The sequence below is a fragment of the Ceratotherium simum genome, chromosome 17, assembly GCF_057802395.1.
Source record: "Ceratotherium simum simum isolate JZ-2026a chromosome 17, ASM5780239v1, whole genome shotgun sequence".
Lineage (NCBI taxonomy): Eukaryota > Metazoa > Chordata > Mammalia > Perissodactyla > Rhinocerotidae > Ceratotherium > Ceratotherium simum.
The window spans coordinates 27,104,412-27,128,872 of NC_141916.1; the positions used below are offsets into that span (position 1 = coordinate 27,104,412).

At 34.0% G+C, this 24,461-nt stretch overlaps 1 protein-coding gene across 2 annotated transcripts in view; it reads right to left on the bottom strand.

Moving 5' to 3' along the window:
• CNTN1 (contactin 1) overlaps positions 1-24,461 on the bottom strand; it is a 354,640-nt gene that overhangs the window by 222,569 nt on the left and 107,610 nt on the right. Inside the window, exon 1 of one of the 2 annotated variants that reach the window (XM_087442559.1) lies at positions 8,708-8,921. The exons of the other annotated variant lie outside the window; for it this stretch is intronic. The gene's annotated coding sequence lies outside the window, so the exon portion shown is untranslated. Of the gene's footprint in view, positions 1-8,707; positions 8,922-24,461 lie in introns of those variants that run through there. 2 annotated transcript variants of the gene reach the window in all.

Consider the following 24,461-nt stretch of genomic DNA (forward strand, 5'->3'; position numbering starts at 1 on the left):
GCAATATATGAAGCAATGTGCTAAATGCTGAGGCTATGGACGAAAGCAGAACAATAATTGTTCCCATGGAGTCTGAAAACATGTTGAATATTATTTAAAATAATTTAAAATATTTTAATTATTTTCATGCCTGCTATTCACATAACTTTTCTACATAAGACACCATTTCTCTTTTATTAAAATATCTACAATACTTTTGCTGGGCAGAATATCTGTCCAATTTTTAAATCACCAAATGTTTTTACATTCATTTTCCAATCAGTATATCAACAAAAACAGTACGCTCATTCCAATTACCTGAACTTGCTATTTACAACATCATCCCCATAGAAACTATCACAAAATGTAATCACTGGTGGTGGTGGGAGAGAAGGTGGTATATGATATGAAGATATCTAAATCTTGGTAGCCAGGCATGTTCCCTAAGGCATAGCAAAGTTGGACTTCACTGAGATGGAAGCCCACACTCATAAAGAAGCTGACAGTGTTGACATGACATTCACATCTCCAGTTACAGGTGTACTTTAATCCAGCTACACCCCAATCCCATCCTTCCCAACATTTGCTTGTACAGCCTCAGCCACGTGATGCTATATCCTTCCAATAAACCCCCCTGTTGCTTAAGCTAGTCTAAGATAGATTTTTATCATTGAAAAAAGATCCTACTACTACAGGATTCATCTTACATTTGATATGTACATTTAATATAATGAATGTTCTCTCCAAAAATCTATTAATTTGATGGTGTGACTGCAACAATAGTGTCTTAGAATTAATAAAATGTGATATTCATTCATGTAAACATTTATTCAACCTATATTTATTGAACATTTACTATGTCTATAGCACTGTACTAGACACTGGAAATGCAGTGATGGACAAAACAGAAGTGATGCCCTTTCTATTCTTCAGTTGTATATAGGAGACTCCTCTGGTTAATATCACTTTTTTTCCTGAAGGAGTTAAGAAGAAAAAAAAGGGTCTACAAGCATCTCCCCAGGGAAAAGCATTAAAAAATTATTCTTATTATATTTTAAAATAATTCATATTTTAGAGGAATCAGTAATAAACTAATATAAATTTATTGAAAACTTATTCAACAATCTACTCAGTGATATTTCAGCTGAGTATACAGACACCTTGTAAAATTTATGTATTTCCTCAAATGGCATTTTATTCCTTATCCATCAGTCAAATTTTCCATACTTGAGCAAAGTGACCTTTTTTAAAACTTAGATTATGTTTACAGATGGTTTATTTTCAAATTACACTTGACTTTCTTCTAATTAAAAACATCTTAATAAAAGTTAATTTGCAACTTTGCACTGGCTCCACTTGTCCATTTTAGTTAAAATGAAAGAAAAATGAACAAATTTATGAATATAGGGGTCCAAAATATCATTGAATATATACGCGCATTGACATTTGAAGTTCTTGCAAAGTGACGAGAAAACTTAGTAAAATTATGGGGATATAGAAGAGAAACTTTAGTCGTCTAATCCTGAATGTAGAGTTTTAGTGACAGTGTGATCTGGATCTCAGTTTTCCCCATCTTTAAAGTAAGGTTCTCATAGTTTTCTAGAGAGGATTAAATGAGATAATGCATTTAAGCATGATCTCAACACCAACACATAGTTTGTTTCTTCTTTCCTTTTCAGTTGTGTTCACTAACTACCTATCTCTTTTTAGTGTGAACCTCTGTTTTATAGTCAACAGTATAATTATTTCATAATTATACTGAATAAACCATTATACAAACGTTTTAAAACTGTTTTAAGTATCCTTTGATTGTCTCATCCAGGAAGTTATTCTTGATGCTTTCTTCTAATTTTGGCTAGAGCCCAATTCATATGCACTTATTATACCCAGTTTACACCTTTACAAGAGCAATCTTTGTTCAGTGAACTTTCTGTTTGTTCCTCTCTCTTATTCAATAGACAGTTTTGTCCATGGCTGCAGGGAATATACTTCCCTTTGCATAGCCACAGCACACAGAAGGGGCTTAACAAACATTTGCTGAATTAATAAATTAGTGTATTCCCTGACCTCAAGAGATTCACAATTATGGCAGGTGATATACTTATCTATTACACATGGATACAACATAATTCCATCTATTAAATTGTACCATAGTATCTGGTACATACAAATCAGTTTATTCCACTAGAATACAAATTCTTGATGGAAAGGTTCATGTTTTACAGATCCAAAGTCTGGTGTAGTGGCTGGCATATGTGTAGGACTTGCCAAATATGTTTTCTCAGCTCAAGAGAATTGCTCCAGCTCATATACATATTGCATATATAATGGACACTTAAAACTTGGGAAGATACTGCTACTAGCCTTGTGCTCAAAAGTTTAATTCAGGGGATTAAAGTGGCAACTAAAAGTATCAGCTGAAAAGAATAGTCATATACCCAGACAACCCTTGATAAATGATCTTTGCTTCTGTGTATGGGATTAATTGGAACGTAGACATTTTAGAAATGATCATATTGTCAATAAAACATCAAAGTTTCAGGTATAATGGCATAAAGGCTTGGCTAGTTAAATAGACAGAAATTGGTCTGAGAATTATGGTTGACAGTATTAGAAAAAATAAGTACATAGGTTAGATGGGAGAAGGAAAGGAAATAGTGATGTTAATTCTAAGTTTATATATGTGACAAATGGAAGCATCTCTTCCACTTAGAACCCATTGTCTATCTGAAGGTCAATCAGACAGATATTAAGCCAAGCCCTTCCGGAAAATATTACTGTGCATGGCACTTCTTTATTAATCTATAATGACAATTGTCATTTAAAAAGTGTTTAACTATGTCACATAATTTCACTAAGTGTTTGTAAGTATGACTAATTGTCCAAGAATATAGTGATTTAAGGGTAGATAAATCTGAAGACAGAAGAGAGACCAGATGACTTGTCATCATCTTCTTATGTTCATTGAGACACTGCTATTATCATTTTTAATAGACAAAGACAACATAAGGAATTTTTCTAATGATAAAGTTATATTCAGATTTTCCATAGTCTGAATTTCCAAAGAATTCTCTTTTTGTCGAGATTAAAGTTCTTATTCTATACTTTTATTACCACTCAGTATTATTTTCCAGCCAAATCTGCATATAGTAACCAAGACAGGGCCAGAATTCAAGTTATAGGAAACAGAAAATTAGGAAATAAAAAATAAATTTTATGCTCATGATAATTTTACAGAATAAATTTCCTCAGTGGTAAGCATCTCTGAATTTTCTACTAAAATTTTCCCTCCGTAGAAGATCATTGTTCACCATGATTTCAAAGCACTTTAAAAAAATTATAATAAAAGTCATTTCCCAGATTCAAGTAAGGGGAAAAATCGTAGTTGATTTATACTATTCTTACCTATTAGTTCTGGAACTTGGGTGCCTTCATAGTGACCTATTTAGTTTATTACTAATTCACCTCTTGGCTGCCTACTCATCCAGTTCTTCAATAGATTCTGCTGTTTGTCACCCAGCTTCTCTTCTTGCCAACTAATATATCATCTTCCATCTGTTTAAATTCCTATGTTCTTTCTGGCACTGCTCCGCCTCCAGATTCCCTCTCCGCCACCTACCTTGCTGTCCTTCCATCTGCTAGCATGACTAGTATCTTTTCTAACCTAGTCCCAATCTAAATCATCTCCAATTTCCCACCTGAATTTCTTGATCAAAAGTTTCTCTCTTAAAGGGCTATTGTGATTGCAATAATAACTTATAATCGTACAATCTTGAAGTAGAAAGGAAAGTTAAAAGCCATAAAGTTCAAACATGCATTTAATGTTTGAATTCTTCTACCCTTTAAAGTCATTTACTGTTCTCAACTTCTTTCAGTGATGGTGTTTTGAAGTAATAGAGTGTACCGCTGAAAGATATTGCTAATGTCTTTTGCTATATATTCCTCAGAGCACTACTTCCTGTGGCCCAGTTCTTGTTAGTCCTGTGGCTAATTGTGTTTGGTTCATTATTGCAAAGTTTTGCATTCACTGATTAGCAACAACCTCTTCTTGGACACCACATTCTCAAGACAGTTCAATTCAATTTTTTAGGCTTAAAGTAGCAGAAATATTTTTTAATTAGGATTTGCATTATAATTGCCTACTGGATATTAAAGACATTATGTAAACAATGCTAGCATTTGATAATCACAGTTTCAGAATTTGGTATTTAAAGAGCATAAGGTGGCATTTTTCCCTTGACGTTGATTTAGTTGCTTGACAAGGTAGATGTTTATTTTCATGTACCAGATATGAAATACTACAAGTTAAAGCACTTTCAGGAAAATATTTAAAACTTTAGACCTATGAGACTCATCTGTCATGAGACTGAAAACTTCTAATTGTCCATTCATATTTCTGGAGGCTATACCCTCCCTCTATGAACCACAACTTAGAAAAGAGTTAAGCTTATGTTTATAAGAGGTTTCACTCAGAATTTACCCTTAAATTCAAAATAATATAGCAGTTTAATAAAAAGGTAATGACTTTAACAAAAAGACTTGACTGATTTATTTTAAACACTAGGAATATAATATTTCTATTGATGTTAAATTTTATTAAAAAAGATGTTAAGAAGTTTTTCATGTTTGTTTTAATATAGGTTTTATTATTATTTAGATATGGTAAAGCCAACAGATCTGGTAATGATTGCCATTGAAATGATAGCTTACCATACTCACAGATCCCAAGAGAAGGAGGGGGCATGCCAAGCCTGGGGATACAGAGGGATTCACGGGAAGGGGTCAGTCAGGAGGCAGAGGGAGAGGGGATCTGTGGGCAAGAGCCTTCATTGTGGTTTTCATAGGAAAAAGGCAAGGTAATAGCAGATTTAGGATTGGGTAGTTTGAATTATTTCAGGGAGTTCTGGGGCATAGGGGCTGTCCGTACTTGTCTAGTACTTGTCCCTGGGGTGACACACTCTGGGGCAGGAAGAAAGTGGCCCAGAGTGTGAGAACGCTGATAAAGAAGGTTGAAGGTGTGGGCTCTGGATTGGTTGGTTTGCATTTGAAAAGTGCACTCAAGGGCGGCAGTTTACTAACTCCAGGAATTTACTAACCAGTGGTTTACTAACCCTAGGAGGGGCAGTCACCGTAGGGTCAGCAAGGTAAAGCATTAGCATACAGAAAATAAAAGATATAGTTAATACGAATTTAATTTAGGATTAACAATCATTAAAAAGAAATGTTCAGAATTCATCTGATAGAGGGCTCAGAAACTTCTTTAGCATTAAATGCCTCCAGTGGCATTAAATATTATGTGTGAATGCCCAATGATTGTAAAACCCGCCTAAACATGTTACTCTGGTCGTTACGGTCTTAATAATCTGCTCCCACCTTGTTTATTCTCAGCTATACCTTTCCAATTCCTTTGTTTCAGTCCTGACACTAGAATATATAGTATTAATTTTTGCCTCCATGCCTTTATGCATATTCTTCTGAGCTCCATTTTAACATTTTGAGTATGGGTCTTCATTTCTCCTATGACACCAAAACTGTTTTACCAAATATTTTGGCTGATGCCATGTTGTAAATTTTTTTTCTCTTTTTGAGTTTTTTGTTCTATAGGAAGCATAGCGCTTCATCTTTATTTTGCAACTACAGAACCAGCATACCCAGCAAAAGCACACAGGAAGATCTTTAATAAATGCTTCTTCACTGCACTGAGTTGTCTTGTGAGAGGAAAATGATTAGGAAACAATGAAATATGGGGTGAAATGTATATTTATAATCAGAGAGAATAAATTGGTGAAACATACATGAAGCTATATTAAAACACATCTCTTTGAGTCAACTCCTAAGAGCATATGTGAAAGGAAAATGTTTCATAAACTAATTTCTTAGGGAAAATATTTTAAGGAGGAACTGATTTATCATTTTCTCCAGTGGGAGAGAAAAGAAGATGAAACCTCTTGGTATCACTGCTTGTTATATATTCAAACTTGAAAAGTTTTCTGTGAATTTTACAAAGCTTATAACTCATCAGGACTATTTACTAAAGAATCCTATGGGAGATTTGCTTGTCATATAAATATAAGCTCAGATTTAGTCAATTTGTATGGATATTTTAAGTTTGGAAAATGAGCATATCATCTCTCTTCAAATATTCTTACTCTCCTAATCTTCCATAAGTGATTCATAACTTTTTCATTATCCTACGGTTTACAGTTAATGTTAAATGTAGTACATAAAGGAGTATAGATATAGAGAGTTTTCTACTTAGATTTTATTGTATGTCAAACATCCCTTATAAGTATAAGTATTTATTCCCTATAAGAAAATTGACAGCTTACCATTTTAAAATATTCTTCTCAACTGATTTCTCACTCATCACCTTTAAGATTCATTTTTAAAGTAAACTATAAAACCTCATATTAGTAAATCATATTATTTAAGAATTCTTATAAACTGATTTTGAGGCATTAATAATATATATCAAATATGAATTAAGTACATTTTTCTTTCAAAAATCTTATATTTGATGTTGCACAGCTATAGTTCTCATTCCAGTTTCCCTTTTTATTATCTCTTTTTTATATATTCAGTCTCCTTTCCAACTGCATCTGATATGATTATACTTTGCAATAATAATCTGTATCTAAACTCGTTTTGGTGTTTCAACTCATGTATTGTGGGTGACATTCAAATACTCTCATTTATCTCTTGTTAGTTTCTCCTAATTGATAATCTATAAAAATTAATTATAACTTCTGTGGGAATTGGGAACTGAGCACTTCTCATTTCAGATTTCTCTCACATAATCCAGGAAATATTCTTTATCTGACCATCAAGTATTTTCACTGAGATTGATTAATGACTTCAGTTGAGACTACAACAATGACAGGTTTAGATAAGTACAAGTGCAGTGTTACATGGACCTCTTTGTTTATACAGTCTTCCCATGTTAGTCCATTAATTTTACTGCTGTGATCTTGTCACCCAGCACGGGGGCTTTTCTTCTCCTACTGTCACCTCAGCCAGATCCAACAAGTAGCACTGCGTTAGTATACTCGTTAGTCAGAATTTAGTGTGTGTCATTAGGCAATAAATATCTGTAAGTTTCTGCCCCCTCCATTCTCTCTCATTTTCCTTTAGATTCCATTTTACTAGCTGTTAATGGGCCACCTCAGCCAGGAGGCATTTGAGCAGAACTAAACACCATGACTCAGCAGCAGGAGACCTCTAAGGTGTATAGGCAGTTACTTCTTCCTTTTTCCCCCTCCCTAAGGAAAAACTCCACGTGTGAGTTTCCTCATGTACATAAACTAGATCAGCTTTGAAGATTTAAACACATTCTACAGTGCTGGGAGTTCTGTGCCACAACTCTACCAGACAGTTGACAGGAAACCCAAGTAATAGAGTAACACTGTAGAAGAATTGAAACGCACTGTGAAATGCTTGAAAAGTAGTTTTCCTGTGCTGTTATCATTGCTCTATATTTCTTTCTTCTCTTTTTTTAATAAATGATGCCTATTTTACAAAGCATACTGGGCCTTCTCTATTACTAGTTCTTGACTGCTTATTTAGCAAACATATTTTTAAAAACTAGCATCAATTAACATACTTGAAGAAATAGATATATGTTCATGTTATATCACATACGCTTTATAAATTATATATTATAGTGTATATGTATGTGTGTATATGTATATGTGTATGTATGTGTGTGTATATATATCCACCAATAGTATAAATTTACTGTTGAAAAGCAATCCTTCAAGAATTTTACTATATCATTTTACTATATGTAGAGTTTCTTACTGAATGTTTGTTAATGCTATTTTCCCACCCTAAAGAAACGTTCAGGAATTCATATCATATAGCACATTATTTGCATATTTATTAATTATTTGCCATGATATTTAAGCAAGCAGCTATAATTCACAAAGACTGGCCAATATAGTGGTATAGAACTATATTTTTCCATTTTGCAGAGTTTTTGTAAATTCTATTTTACTTTTTTATGGTGGGTTCTACAATTGTATAAGTTTAATTTTTAAAATATCAAGAAAGAAATAAAACTTTCTTTTTGGTAAATTTCAAAATATGCCATCTATTCATTCCTTTTGGTGTAAGGCATTCTGAACAGGAGGCAAAAATAAAACACTACAGGCAGAAGTCAAACTGTTTTGTTTCTGACAACAAGGTCTTCCTTCAAGGACATGCTATCCAAATTATTTTAATTCCATCTGTTCAATTTGTATGCAATACAGTATCTGAGTTTGAGTACCTCACTGCTTTCCTCTACTTCTGGGAGGATTGAGAATTTTGGTGTCTACCAACATCTTTTACCATAATTTGGAAATGTTGACATTAAGGAAATAATCTGAGCCAAGGGAATACCACAGCCTTGCTAAAACTTCTCCGCAAGGAGGTAATTTTTTTATTAATTCAGCTCACTCTCAGTGCTGCCCCTCCCCAAGCTGCAGGCTTCTATCTATCCAAGACACATGCATCTGAGCTCTAGTACATTCTTGAAAAGCTTTTGTGTGCAAAATAAAATACCCTCTGGCACAATCCTGTCAAAAATATAAAATAAAGTCAGCTTTCTATTAACATAACAATTGAGAACCCTGACACTGCATGGCAATACTGAGGTCTGAGTCAACCTCACTAACATTGCATCACCGTTATCCTAACTCAGCACATTCTCACTTACAATGATCTAACCTAGAGAAAACATCCGACTTACCTCATATGTTGAGTTATCTGTCGTTCTGGGTATAATATTTATAGCAAATTGTCCATTTGAATAAATGCGGCGACAGTTATACCACAATACGTCTCTCTCCTGCAGTAGAAAGCAAGTTAAAGGGACTTCAAGCTGTGACCTCAGAAGCAGGCACAGCCGCTCCCATCCTTCAGCCAACCTTCTGGCGAGAGCAGGTTAGATGACAGTAAAGCTGGCTCTCTACATAGCAATACTTTCAAATAAAGCATTCTGTGCTGGGAGCTGGGGTATTTACATCTTCCAAATTCCGCTGGCCTGAGTCAATGCTGCTTCTATGCCTGAAAATATTAAGCATTTCACTGCAGTCACTTAATGCAAGAAACTATCTGAGGCAACTTCACAAACCTGTCATTTTGTTCTGAGACTAAAGAATGAGCACGGCATGCATAATTCATGCATTAAAATCTTCAATGCACTTCCTGTAGCCACTGTTCTATCCAGTAATGGGCTATTGATCACCTCATCGCTAAGACAATTGGAGCTCCGCGACTGGTTTATTTCCACAAATAAAATTACAACCTAAATCACAGGCAGAAGCCTCCAACCCTGCAGCATCCACTCGGGTAAAACGCTCACATAGACAAGACGATATTTGCATACTGCAGAATGTTTAAACCGGACTCTCTTCGGCAGAAACGCTAGAACATCTGTTTTCTTTTATTTAAAAGACATACTTTCTGCAGGTTTAGGCTGAATATTTTACATTATAAGTGAGATACGCAGAGTTGATTTTTTCCTACCATTTCTGCAAAATCAACAAGGCTGAACTGAAAATTAAGGAAAAAAAAAACAGAAAGAGGGATGTATGGCTATAAATCATAGGAGATTTTTACCTAGGCTCATTTGAATAACCTTTCTTAGAAGACATTAATTTAAAAATAATTACTTTTCATTTCAATAATGTGGAAGAGGTTACTTTTTTTTTTTAATTCATCATAGTTGGTATATGTGCTCATCATTGTTAACTATTTTGGACCGTAAGCACCTTTATTCTGGGTGTGTCAGTAGTTCTGACAGCCCTTTCTCTTAGAATTTAAGCTTTTAAGAACACACCATAGTTTTTATTAATCTTTTTTCGCTGCCTCAAAAAAGCAGGCTTTAAAACAAAATGTGCACAATTTATTATGCTAATATTCATCAAAGGAAAACACAGGTAGCATTTTAATATGTCATAATAGTATTTGCAAAAATATTGTAGTGGGAGATCCATGTAAAATAGCAAATGCATATATATACAAGAAATGTTTGTCTATTTCCCAATGTATCTTCAATGTAAAAACTAATTAAGCTTTGTTCATCCAACAGAAGAGGACTGAATATGGATGTTATTAAGATTACTTGGCAGCCTAATGCCATGTCTTTCCAAAGCCTCTTTATATACACACAGGTACCATAGACACAATCATAAGTATCATATTTCTATGTGGTCACATCTGACCATTTGTAAGACCAGAGTGACATCTTCAAGTTCACGACACAGGGCTAGAGTGGAGAATAACTTTCAGAGTATAAGGGAGGTTTCCCATCTAACAATCATACTGCAGGGAGCAATTTACCCTTGGAGGTGGCACGGTCACAGTGATTTTCAGTCAATAAACCAGTAACAATTGCTATCAGCCTGCGAAGGTGGAAGGAGTGCTGATGACATTAGAGACGGAGTTCAGGGATGTTCAGGGAGATATCGCCTTCTTCCAGGTGCATGTAAGAACATAATCCCTGCTAGGCCACAGAGAAGATAACTGCACCTCACTGATAAAGATTATGCAAGATTTTCTAAATGGAAGTCTGAGAAATTAACCATCTAGTTACTATGTATATTATATATCCCATATTCCATAATGTTTCGTTCTGCCCTGGGCAGATTCTAATTGTACTTTTATATATATTGCCTCTAACCTAATAAACATCAAGTAAACTACATAGTAGACATTATTTTATAATATTTATTGAGTAATATTCTTTATGTTTTAAACAGAATATTGAAAGACCTCAAACATTTAAAAAATTACAGAAGTTATAGCTAAGAATTAATATCCTGCCAAGAATTTTATCAATTTAATCATCTATGGAAACAATTTTGTATGAAGCTCACATCTCATTTAAAAATAGTAGAAAATTGAAAACTTTGAAATTTATCAGGTAAGAAGACATAGAGTATAATCATTTAGGATTGCTGACCCAACCTAAAATAATTGCAAATGTAAGCGTTAGAAATTTAAGCTCTCTGAGATGACATGTTTCAATAATGCATAACCAGCTGGATAGGAAGAGCATTAGTTTAGTCCATCTTGCCTTCTGCGGTGAGTGAGAGGAAAGTCAGTATCTTTTCTCACATACAAATATCCAAGACCCAAGTCTAAAATAAAGATAGCAACTTTGCATCTACTTGGTGAATTTTGAGATTCAACTGTTTTAGAGGTGGGGAGAGAGAGATGAAAAACACACACACACAAACACCTCAACAATCTAGAATGGAACAATATTAGAAGTCAGCAAAGAAGAAAAGAGCACAGTATGAGAAAAGCTATGGAGATGGTAAGTCCCTAATGAATCAGGGTGTGGGCAGCAAGTGAGCCCTAAATGGAAACAATTGAGGAAAAGTAGTCAATTGTACTCCCAAGTAAAACAAAGCCCAAGGCTGTAATAAGAACCAATTTCCACTTTCCAGAAGTCTGGCTATGCCTGAGAAACACACTTAACCGATCCTTTCAAATGGATAGAAAACAGAGGTGGCTATTTTAGATGAATTTGATCTCTTTGAAGACCAAGAGGCTTTTCAGTGTTTTGAATTTATAATGCATGTAAAATATGGAGTGACTTTGTAATGCACAATAGGGTCAATAAAATAAATCAAAATTTGAGAATAAATCAAAGCATATTTAGTCTGCGAAATTTGTGATATCTATTAAGATGTATAACTAGAATGCCTGACTACTGTCATTTGGAAATTTCTGTCTTTCCAATAAAGAGAACAATGTGCATTTGTAGGGAGGCAGGACGTACGTAACATGATATGCCTGAGAAACTAAAGTATGTATATTATGAAAATCTGGGATACAATAGACATTTTGTCAGGTGATAAGGCAAAAATACTTAAAATCTGATTTATATGGGGGTCTTTTTAAAAACTCTGTTAAAATCCTGATTATATGGAGCATTTTGAACACTTTTTTAACATTTTTAACACTGTTAAGGAGTTTGAAGCTATTCTGCAGAGAAAGAGATATTTAAAGATTTCACCAAGATAGTAATGTGACTAGATTTTGTGGCTGGAAGACAGACTGGATGTAGAAACCAGATGAAAAGAATATGTTTCATAGAATACCATTTGTAGTCCACTAGAAGTGAAGGCCTAAACAAGGCAGATATAGGGATATAGATATAAGAAAAATATTCCAGAGATATTTAAACACTAGAGTCAGTAGAACTAAGTAGGATTAAGAGATTGGGAGGAATCATGGATGACTTTTAAGATTGTGACTTGGGTAACTCAGTATCATCTCATCCCTATCCAAAAAGAGAAATAAAAGAACTACTGATATTATGAGAAGCTGGGGAGATAATGAAATTATAATATTAAACATAGCAAAGGAGAAATAAACTAGGAAGCAAGATGAAGAGCTGGTAAAGAATTGGATACTTATAGAATTGCCAGTAGACACTTGGATAATGAAGCTGTAGCCCATTAAACAGGTTTAAGAGTGACTAGAATTGTTTAAGCTATGGAAGTCAAAGAAACAACTCAGGGTTGAAAGCGTGCAATGAAAAGAAGGTCGAGGATGAAACCCTGAGATGTAGATAAGAAAATGTACATAAAAGACTTATGTTAACTTAATATCTTGACATTACTAAATTGATTGCAAAAGGGAAAACTTCTAATACACATTAAACATATCCTATAAGGCTAGAACAATGCTTAGGACTTTAATAAACTGATTTCATTTGATCATCACAAAGCCTTTGTGAGATAAGTAGCATTTACTTTCACTTATCAATGAGCAGTCCCAGTCAAAGACAGGTTAAGAAACTTGGCCAAGTCACATGACCATTGAACAGGTGAGCCTGAAGTCACATCCAGGTTTTCTCAGTTCACAATTCACGCCCCTTCCACCACATCAAGCCGCTGAACCAACTCCCAGAACCACAGTCATAATGGAATGTATTCTCTCCATCTCTTTGCTTTTTCACATCCCAGAAGACCAACAAATGGTCAGTTTTGCATTAAAGTACACCAAAAAAAGTATGTCTGGTAATCATTACTAGTTTTAAAAATAGATAAAAAAGAACAAATTAGAATATGGAAAAGAAAGAACATTTATTATTGTTCTACACATATTATACACACACACACATATACACATATATATGTCCAAATGTACATTATGTCATTATGTCTGAACTAGTTATAAAGAAGATAGTATAATCCTACTCTACTGGTAAGAAAACAGACTGAAATAGTTTAAGTAACTTTCTCAAGGCTACATAGATATAAAGAATAAGACAGAATTTAAGTTCCATAAGACAAAGCCCATGTTCATAACACTGTAACACCCTTTTTAATGATATTTTTTTAATTGACCAAAAAATGAATAAAATAGAGCTAAAAGTATCACCATGATGGAGCTACAAGCTTAATGCTGAGGGAAACAGTGCAGAACCCATACATCATAATCCCAGTTATATAAAATTTAAAGCAAGCGAGTATGATAAAATTATATTTTGTCTAGAGATATATGCAGATAAATGAAAATTAAGGTCTGAGAAGTATATAAATACCACATTCTGGGTTATAATTACTTCTACGGAGAAAAAGAAGGGTATTATTGGGGAGGAGTACACAGCGGACTTCATTTGCATGTACTTCTATTTGTTAAGCTGGTAGTGGGCACATGGTTTTTTTTCGATTTTTTATACTATCTAAATATTTTAAATATTAATAAGAAATTTTAAGTGAGAAAAAATACATAAGAAAGAGAGCCCAGAAGATTTTACAGTTGGATTCTCTTTTCGTCTGTTTCTTCGTTCCTTTCCAAGATGGTAAGCAGAAGAAAAAAATACTCCTAATAATATCCAACTCCACTTGAAACATCTCTCTACTCAATAAGAAAGAAATTCAGTTAAATGAAGAAGAAGAAGAAAAAAGCCATAGGGAACAGGTATCCTAATGTCTCAAAAATTTGAGATACTTGTACATTGTCCACGTAATATTAAAAGATTCCTCGTTCCATTAAAATACCCAACATTTTCTCAATATTCCAGTTAGCTTATAGATATCAGTATACCCAAATGATTTCCCAGGTTTCATAAAAATAACCCAATTGCAGTTCATTCTCCCCACAAAATGAAGCTACTAAGAATCCTACTAATGGTTACAGGTATCATTGAAAAATATAATTTAAAGTCTTTTAAGTCTATGAAAATGAAACAACTCCCAAATAATTATAATAATCCCTATTTAGTCATATTTACTTTTAGTTATTTTAAGAGAGGCAGTTTTTCTTGGAGGAAGTCGTATTTAACTCCAAGTCGAAAGATATCAACAACCAGTTTTATCCCCATGAGATTCATAGAACAGCTCTGGGTACATGCCAATCTGTCTCTCTAGATACACAGTAGCGAAGAGCTTTAAAAAATTATATCCTACTTCTCTTCTCTAGTAACAAATTTAAATATTTTCAAGAGTTTAGTCTAAATATATTCTAGTCCCAAGACAATTTAGACCTAACTTATTATGTCTCAATTTTTTTATTCAACAAAAGTCTGTACACTCTTAGGTCTTTTAGGATTTTTGAGCTTTTGAAAAGAATAACTCAACCCATAAGTAACTCCTTTAAGAAGGTTTTACTGTTTGAATTCATGAATGAATAAATGCCAACAACAAAATAGATGATACATTCACTGCAATATTTGATTAACACATTAAAAGCACAGGCTCCTTTTATGGACTTTATATGAATTTTAGTCTCATTATCACTAAAAAGGTACTTATTTTAAAACTTCTATATAGAGATATTTTAAAAATAACCACATCATGATTATAGTGCACAAGTATATATTGTGTGCATATATATGGATGTGTGTATGTGTACAAATATTTTAGAACTTTTATTGAAGTAAACTATATTTCACATTAGTGTACATATAGCTGTCCAATTTTTTGAACTTTCGCAAATTGACACAGCTATGTCACCCACATTCAGATCAACAAGCAATACTAGCAGCCCAGAGGGCCTGGGTTCTCCATTCCATCCTCCACCACCCCCAAAGATAGTCACTGTCCTGACTGCTAACATAAGCTTCACCTGATTTTTTACACAATCATTTAAAACCAATCTGTAGTGCTGTAGAATTCTCCAGATATAGCACCATTTCAAAAACAGTTTGGACAAAAGTTTTGTATTCATACTCTTCCCATTCTTGTTTGACCATAAGTTCAAGATGTAAAACGTAACTGTTATACTTTCATTTAATAAGGCAATTTTGTGTAAGTCCTTTTTGATATGAATACTTTGGAACACATTTTATTTTTCTACCCATAAGTAGGTCTCATAGCAGGATATTAATGTACCAGTAAGTTCTTTTGTAAAATATTTGTTTTTTGTGAAGTTACTGCATAAGGCAATCAACTCAGCTTTTTCATAAGGAGTTTTATCTTTAAACCTGCAACTGTAATTTCCTGGAAAAGATTTCATCGTAGACATTTGTCCTACGTTATTAAAGAGGCACTCATAAAAGTGTCTTGAAAATATAACTAATATTTTAATTCTAGGGAGTGGGTACAGGGATCTTTCTGAACAAAGTGATACTTGAATGAAATACATGAGGATTTAAATTAAAAATAGATAATGATTTAAAGTAGAGATTAAAAGTCCTAATTTATAAGGATAACGTAGGATCTAGACTGCCTTCTTGGTGCAAGAGAAGCAAAACTCTTGGCTGAAGAGACCATTATATGACTGAGGAATAATTTAATACGCATTAGTGATAAAAAGAAAAACTGGTTTATGGAATGAAGGAGAAATAAAAACTGGCTTGGGGCATGCAGGTGTGAATGCAAAGAACACCTGGCTTTCTTTCAATACAGCTAACATTGACTTAAACCCTTTCTTTCACAAATATTCATTGACAAGGGCTATGGGTCAAAATCCAACTTGGTGCTGGGAATTGAACCACCTTTGGTCTCAAAGGCTTAGAACCAGTGGTCTCTTGGAGCTAGCCTATACCAGCTTGTAAAAGCCTATTTTAATTTTCAGAAATTTTGCAAGCCAGTTGTTAAACATTATTAATAATTAAATGATGTAATCTTACAATTAAATAAATTATATTTAAAAAAGAAATAAATACTCAAAATACATCACTCCCTATACATTTTACTATTATCAGTGCTTTACAGATTGTTTACACCTATTTATCTGCTTGGTGAAAATGTTATGTAATAGTGTGCTATTGGGCACCTCGTCCCAACTCACGTTCAGTAACAGCATGTTGGTAGCTTGAAATCAACCACGGTGGAAATATTTACAGGACCAAAAGCAGCAAATGCTACAAACCAGGTCTTTTTATTTTCCCCTGGAGAACCAGTGGTTAAACATTTAACAGCACGCCTCAGCCTACAATTCAGGGTCTAGAAACTTAAAAACAATTAGTTCTAATCTATTCCAACAACAGTATTTTCCAATTTTGATTTTAACAGTGTTCACTCAAAATTTCAACTACTGTTGTCAGGCAAAAGCTGAGTTATGTTAAGCTCTCTTTGGTCAACTGAAGAATGATTGAACATAAAGGAATGTCCAAGGAATGTTTATCCCAAAAGATCTACACTTTTTCCCTATTAAGAATGGGAAAAAAAATCAGGATCCTTTCAAAGGTGGTGATATTATATATCCAGGTAAATGACAAGTTTAGAAAAAAAATTAAGGTTAAAATTTCTTCATCAAATTATAGAAAAATGTTACATAAAAATTATCTATAAATATGCTTTCAACCATCTGATTATGCTTCCACCTTCCATAATAACATTAAAAGATTTTTTTAAATGCTGAAATAATTGTATTTACGATCAATCCCAGATGTGCATTTTTGCTATAGTTGAATAGGTTAATAAGGCAGCCACCTAAAAATGTATAACAGTAATTTAAGAATAGTGCAATTGTTTAACAGTGTAAGATAGAAAATAAGTATTATACATTCCACTTGAAGGAATATAGAAACAAAGAATGATACTGAGGTTTTGACAGTATTTGAGAAGGATGTTGGGAGGCCTACTCCTACACAGTCTTAACTAGGATCCTCATATCCCTCCAAACTTGGAGCACTTGCAGGACTACCTCAGAGTCTTTGAAAGTGATGGGCTTTGGTTTTGGTACGGCAGAAAGCTTAAACTTCAGAAGAGGGTGGCACTAGCTTTTGGACAAGGCTAGAACCATCTTTAGGTTTTCTTAGGCTAGCTCTTTGAAAATGTCTACCATCTGAGCTCTGCTAGAGCTCTGTGAGCTCTGTACACTGATATCCTAAGCCATGCTGAAGTGAAAGTCTCTATCCTACCCTTTAAAATATCTGAAATATCTGAATTAGTAGTAAATTAAATTTAATTAAAGTGGCGCAAAGCCTAGATCTGGATCTACTACAAATTACATTGACTCAGATGTCCAGACTGGTGATCCGACAGAAGAAGGGGCATAATCAATTCTGGGGATAAATATTATTACTTTAGTCTCTTTTGTCCTTTAATACACAATCTATAGCATACAATAAAAAAAATTATAAGATATAAAAAGGAACAAGAAACTATGCCCCATAGTGAAGAGAGTAAATAGTCAATAGAAGCAGATCCAATAATATAGGAACATAGGATATTTTAGGATTGGAAGATGTCTGAGGAGATGAGTCTTTAAAATGCATATTGTAGTCAAATGGTGAAGATAAACTAAATCTGAAAGAAGGCATTGACTGTAAGCATAAGAGGCAAGAAGAGACCAAAGACCTTTCTGAGGTGGGATTGATAGGATTTGCTGGCTGATCCTACATGGGGGATAGAAAAGAAAATGTTCAGAATAATACTTAGGTTTCCACCTTGAAAAATCGTTGGATGTTGACACCAACAACTAAAACTGATTATCCAAAAGTTAGAATAAATTTAAAATAACAGAACACAGTGAACTGTATATGTCTACTTCACCTTCTCTTCTCGACTCTTCAGTGCTCTGACCACTTCCCAATAGCTGGAACATCTCTTCATTTGAATCCTGGGACACTATACTCTCCTGGTTACCTCTTTTGTTTCTCTGACATCTCTTTCTCTTTATTAGCTCATTCACTTTATTCCCACTTAAAGATCTGTAGCCCTAAAATTTCTCACTCCTCTCCTCTTTTTCCCTCTCCTCTCCTCTGCTCTTCTCTTCTCTCTTCATTTTGTTCTCTCTCCCTAGGTATTCTCATGTACTCTCATAACTTGACAGATAATGTTTAATAAATTCAAACTTCCGTCTCCAAGCAAAATGTCTTTTCTGAACACCAGACCCATCAGCCCACTTATATGCTTGATGTTTACACTTGTGTATCTCACAAGCATCTTAAACTCAGGCAGCTCACAAATGAACTCAAATTCCTTTCTCTAAATTTAGTTTTCCTTTTTTTTCTCTGTGCTATGAAATGGCACCACCACCCACTCATCTGCTCATGTTAGAAACTGAGATATCATTTTCTATACTTCAAAGATCATACATATAGATATATATATAGATATAGATATATATACATGCTGATGAACTAAAACTTTGTCTCTAGGCAAGATATCTTTTCTGAAGTCCAGACACATCAACTTCGTATTTCCACTTGGTTCTCTCACTTTGAGATAATTGAATTTTCAATATTTTTTGCAAATCTAGTTTTCCTCCAGTCATTCCTGTCTTGATAAATGACACCACCCTACAACATCTGCTCATGCCTAAAGCCTATGGCTACAACCCTCTTTGTCTACCTCCTAATTATATGCTAAATTCATCCACTTTTTTCTATCTTGATTGTCAATAACCAAGTTCAAGCTATCATCATCTCTTCCTTACATATTAAAATAGCCTTATAGGTGATGTCCCCATATCCACCCTGCTGTCTGCTAATCCTTTCCAAATACCATATTAGATTATCTAAAAGGATCTTTTAAAAATGCAGATGTCATCGTATTATCTACTGGCATAAAAATGTTTAGTGTTTTCCCAATACAATTAAGATAATATTCTAAATCTTTAACATAGCATATAACGTCTTGTTGGCCTCTAACCAATCCTCCAGCTTCATTGTGTTCTCTTTTCCCCCTCCTTCACTATATTTCAGGCGCACTGGCCATCTCCCTGTTTCTTCCTAATTTAAAAACTTTATTCTTCCTCTGTCAGGAATGGTTTTTCTCCAAATATTTGCTTGGCTAACTGACTCATCTTTCAGGCTGTATCTTCTACTTTATCACTTTGCAAACTAAGATAGTTCCTTCTGCAATTCATTCTCACAATACCCAGTACATTTCCTTTACAGCTGATCAAAATTGTAATTAAAAACACATTTTTTGTAATTATTTATTTAATGCCTAACTCTTCCACTATAATGTAATTTTCACTACAGCAAAGACCATATTTGTTTTATTTGCCTTTCATTTATCATATGTCTGGTGTTCATTCCTGTGATTGGCACACAGAGGGTACCAAACGGTATTTACCAAATGCAATGAATCACTGGCACAGGGTATGCTTGCATCAAGATCTGATTCTTTAGGTTTGACTTATCAGTCACTGTGATAGAGTTGACCAGATAGCACTGAGCTGCCTGCCTTTGAATAAATGGTTCATTTTTAACTTCAGATCTTTGGCTAAGAATACTTGTGTATTAAGCTTCTCTCTAAAAATCTGCACTACAAATTTGTCTCTGTCCCAGTATTTTGCCTGTCTAGCTTGTCAAATCTGAACAGGTTAGTAGACTTTGACCTGTTGCTACCCATAGTGGACAATCTGCTCTGGTTTTGTGTCCAAACTCATTTATTCTTAAGTGGGGAAGTTTTATTATCTCCACAGCCCTACCTATGCCCTGACCTACTTGAATTCTCTGTTGTCTTGGATTCCCACTTAAGTTGAGCCGAAGACAGAACACTGATTAACTGTTATTAATTCTAACGACGCTAGCTGTTGTTTTCCCTTTGCTTTCTCCAGGGAGATTCTCCTCGGCCCTTTAAGAATTTTCTTAGCTGGCTCCTAAATTTCTAGTAATTTGTGGCCGACATGTTCAAATCTGGAGTGGAGATGACTGCCAGAGATGTTGAAAAACTCTTGACAGCTTTAACTTTTCTAACTTCTGGTTTCCAGACTGTGATCTATTTCTGTACTCTCAGTAATTAAGCTGTCATTTTCCTTCTTCATCAAAACTAGGAAAATTTCAGTTGGTGAAGCTTACTAATAATTTTTTAAATTTAATATTTTAACAAATATTGCTTAACAGTAGAGAATATTGTTTTGCAAAAAAGAAAAATTATAGAGTATATTTTCTTCTAACTTGTATTGTTCATCTTTATATCTCCAATGAGTTGTAAAGAGAGAGGGGCAATATATCTAATAGTTGAAAGCATAAGCTTTCATTTCTTACACTCTAGGGTTTAGTATCATGTTTACACTTACTCAGTGTTTGTCCATAGCCAAATTACTTAAGCTCCTTAAATTTCAATATATTCGTGAAATGAAAATACTAATAACAATAATAATGCCTACATGATAAGAATACTGTGAGAATTGATTAAACAAAAGAACACACAAAGAACTACCTAGTAGAGTACCTCAACAAACCATGGGCTTAAAGTTGTTTGTTACCATTATGGCATAAACTCCCTGCAAGCTAGCACCATGCTTTATGCTTCTACGTCATGCAAAACTATCACAGAGCTTGCATAAAATAATTTACAATAAATACTTATTGATCGATTGATTGATTGATTGATGAATTCAACCAGATTTTTTGACTACTTTTGTTCTGTCAGGTCTTAATGATTCAGAAAATACTGTCTCCCAGTAGGAAAGCCATTCCTAGAAACACAAGGGTTACTTTTGGCCAAAAAAATGATATAAAAACATTATTAAAGTGTTTATTTATTTTTCTTTACACTTTTCACTGACTTCTTAATACTGAGAGGGAAAAAAAATATCCTTATCAGGTATTTAAAGTAATTTAATTTAAGTATTGAGCATAATATAACTTTATTTTATACTCCAGCATGGTGAAACAGGTTATCTTAGTGCAAATTCTAGGAAGTAATAGATTTTAGTATCATACACTATTAAGTAACTACTCAGTAATAGAATTTATTGGGCCTACAAACATCAATTATGTATAGAAATATCAAACAATAGATTTGATTATAGGTAATAGATTTTATTATACAGTATCAAATAATAATGGCTTACAAATATTGAGATTTATTTGTGCCAGGTATTGTCCTAAGTACTTGACATGACTTATCAAATCTAATATTTCCAATGACCAACTGTCTAATGCCTTGTTTTTTTTCAGTAATGCTCCAATAACCTGAGACTTATACATTAATTTAATTTACTGATGCTCATTTATAGATATATAAAAAGTTAGAAAATAAGTTAGAATGACACTTCAGTTTATGTTCATATTGTTTTCAGCTTCTGTCTCTAAAGTAGTGTGGATAGAATACGAGCATTGATACTCTGGGTCTCCATATTGCATAACTTCAAGGAACACCATCTGGTATCATTTTCTCTCTGCCTGAAGAACTTCCTTTGGCATTACTTCCAGTGCAAGTCTGATGGTGATGAATTTGTTTAACTTTTGTTTATCTGAAAAAAGTCTTTATTTCACCTACATTTTTGAGAGATATTTTTGCTAGGTACAGAATTCTAGATTGATTTTTTTCTTTATCTTCAGTACTTTAAAGATGTTATTCTTTAAAGATGCAGGTTCTAAGTGGGAGATTGGAGAGAAAATGTTAAGAACGACACTGAGGTTCTGGCTTGAAAAAAATCAATGGATGTAGGCCTAAATTATTGATTGATAAGAAAGTTCAATAAATATAGGAAAATAGAGGATAGTGAATTGGTCTGTCCCATTTACTTCATTCTTTTTAACTCCTTAGCATTCTGTCACAAAATTACTGGCTCTTTCTTAGTGGGAACATCTCTTCAACTGGTTTCTGGGACACAGGCTTGCCTCCTTTGCCTCTTGCTTCTCTGTCCGTTCCTTGGCAGTGTCCCTTGCCAGTGTAACATTTTTATTACCATCCTTTAAAGATTAAAGGATAGGAAATCTTTTCTCATTTAATTCTCTCTTCCTAGGTATTTTCATCCACTTTAATAACTCTACCTATCACATATAATGAATCCAAACTTATATCTCCAAGTAAATGTCTTTTCTGAGCTCTAGACCCAGTAATCTACTGGGCTGATCTCTTGATCTAGAATGCTTTCCTCCAGCTCTTTTCTTAGCCAACTTTATCTCATCTTTGAGGTTGTAGCTTAAAATAAACTTCATCTGGGAAACTTCCCGAATCATCCTCCCATCCTTCCTCCTTGCAGGCTAGATTAAGTGTCTTGTGATTCAGTCTCATAATACTCCTCTACGTTTTCTGTGTAACACTTTATGATAATCTAATTCAATACTTACTTGTATAATTGTTTATTTAATACTTGACTCTCCCTATGGCAGAGATCACATTCGTCTCACTCTTCTCTGTCTCTAACATTTATCGCTGTATTTGGCACATAGAGGGTACCAAAAATATTTTTTTAATTTATAAATGAATGAACCAGTGGTCATTCATTTATAAATTAAATGGTCGTATTAGCTATTAACAGGACCAGATTCTTTAGGATGGAGAATTGGAGAACTGCGATAGGCTTGGCCTAATAGATCTGGGCTGCCTGCTTTCAAATAAATATTTTATACTCAACTTCAGACATTTGGCTATGGATTCTTACATCTTTAGTTTCTCTCTAAAATAGTTTTTCTTTGGTCCCAGGATTTTTGCTGCCTTGGCTTACCATGTCTGCCCTAATCTTTAACTCTGCTTCCATCCTTGATGCATACCACCTTGATCTCTTTCACTTATGCTGTGTAACCTGCTCTGGCTTTGTGTCCAAACTCATCTTCACTTAAGTGAGAGAGTTTCATCTTCTCCATGACCCTCCTTAAGTTCTGTCCCTCCTGAATTTATTTTTGTCCCAGATTCCCATCTTGCATCTCAGCCAAGGACAGAACAGTCATCAATCATTATTAATTCTAGTTAATTCCAGCTTGGTTTCTTCATTCTGCTTTCCTGGGGAAGTCTACCTCAGCATCACAAGACTCTTCTTTGCTGCTCCCTGTTGCTGTAGTGCAGTGCTTTTCGAACTTTACATGACATGGAGCATTTGGAAAGCTCTTTTAAAGCACGTATTCTCAGGCCCCACTCTGAGAAATTGTGATATATAAAATCTGGGGTGAAGCCCCCAAATTTGCATTTCTAGCAAGCTCCTGGGTCATACTGATGCTGATAGTCTTAGAATCACACTTAAAATGGCACTACTGTAATGGTTTGAGGCAAGTTTGTTAAAATCTGGTGGAAGTTGCCTGAGGTTTTGAAAAGCCATGTTGCCTTAACTTTTCTTAGATCTGGTAATCACGATCTAAGCTACTTCTCTATTTTTACTGTTTAAGCCATCAGCACCCTTCTACAACCTATGAAGAATCCTCTGCTAGAAACTCTTTTCTATAACAAACATAGCTGTTCATGTTTTCTTTTATGAGTATTTAAAAGTGTAGTTTTATTTTGCTCATTGGTCATTGACCATGGTCAAACTGTTTTACATTAGGAATAAATGTACATTTTAATGGTTAAATACACAACATTTCACGTGCTGTAGCCTGGGGTTTGGTTCTGGGTCTGACATTTATTAGCTACAAATTAGTTTATTCATCTCTCAAATTAGAAAGATAATAATAGTTACATTAATAATATCTTTCTCATAGGAATGCTGCATTGGTTGATTAAACAGAAGAATTTGGAAAAATCTTAGCAGATTTCCTGCCACACAGGGGTGCTAAAAGCTGTTAGCTATTGTTGCAGAAAATCACAAAAACTGACACTATGTTTTATGCTTCTGTTTACACTATAGCATGTAGCACAAACCTGGCATAAATTGGTGTTTAATAAAACTTTAAAACTACATGACAATGTCTGCCATAAAAATAATAAAACAAACTCCTGATTCAGTAAGTGTGCTTCAGAAAAACAACAGAACCAAGAGAATATATATATGTATATTTAATTGTGCCACTAGTTCATTCACTTATAAATTCAAAAAATATTTTTGGCACCCTCTATGTACAAATACAGTGATCAATAAGAGAGATACAAAAGAGTGAATATATATATATATATGTAACATGTGTGTATGTATAATATATAGAACATATATTTATAAAATATATATGTATAATATATAGAATATATAGAGTTATAGGATGTAGATTTATAGAATATATATATGTTTATATATTTAAAGAGATTTACTTGAAGGAATTGGCTCACATTATTATGGGTGTAAGGCTGGCAAGGAAGAAATCCCTAGGTAGGCCAGAAGGCTGGAAACTCAGCAGGAGTTTATGTGTTGACTTGAGGCAGAATTTCTTTCTTTTGGAAAACTTCACTTTTTTCTCTTAAGGCCTTCAAGTGATT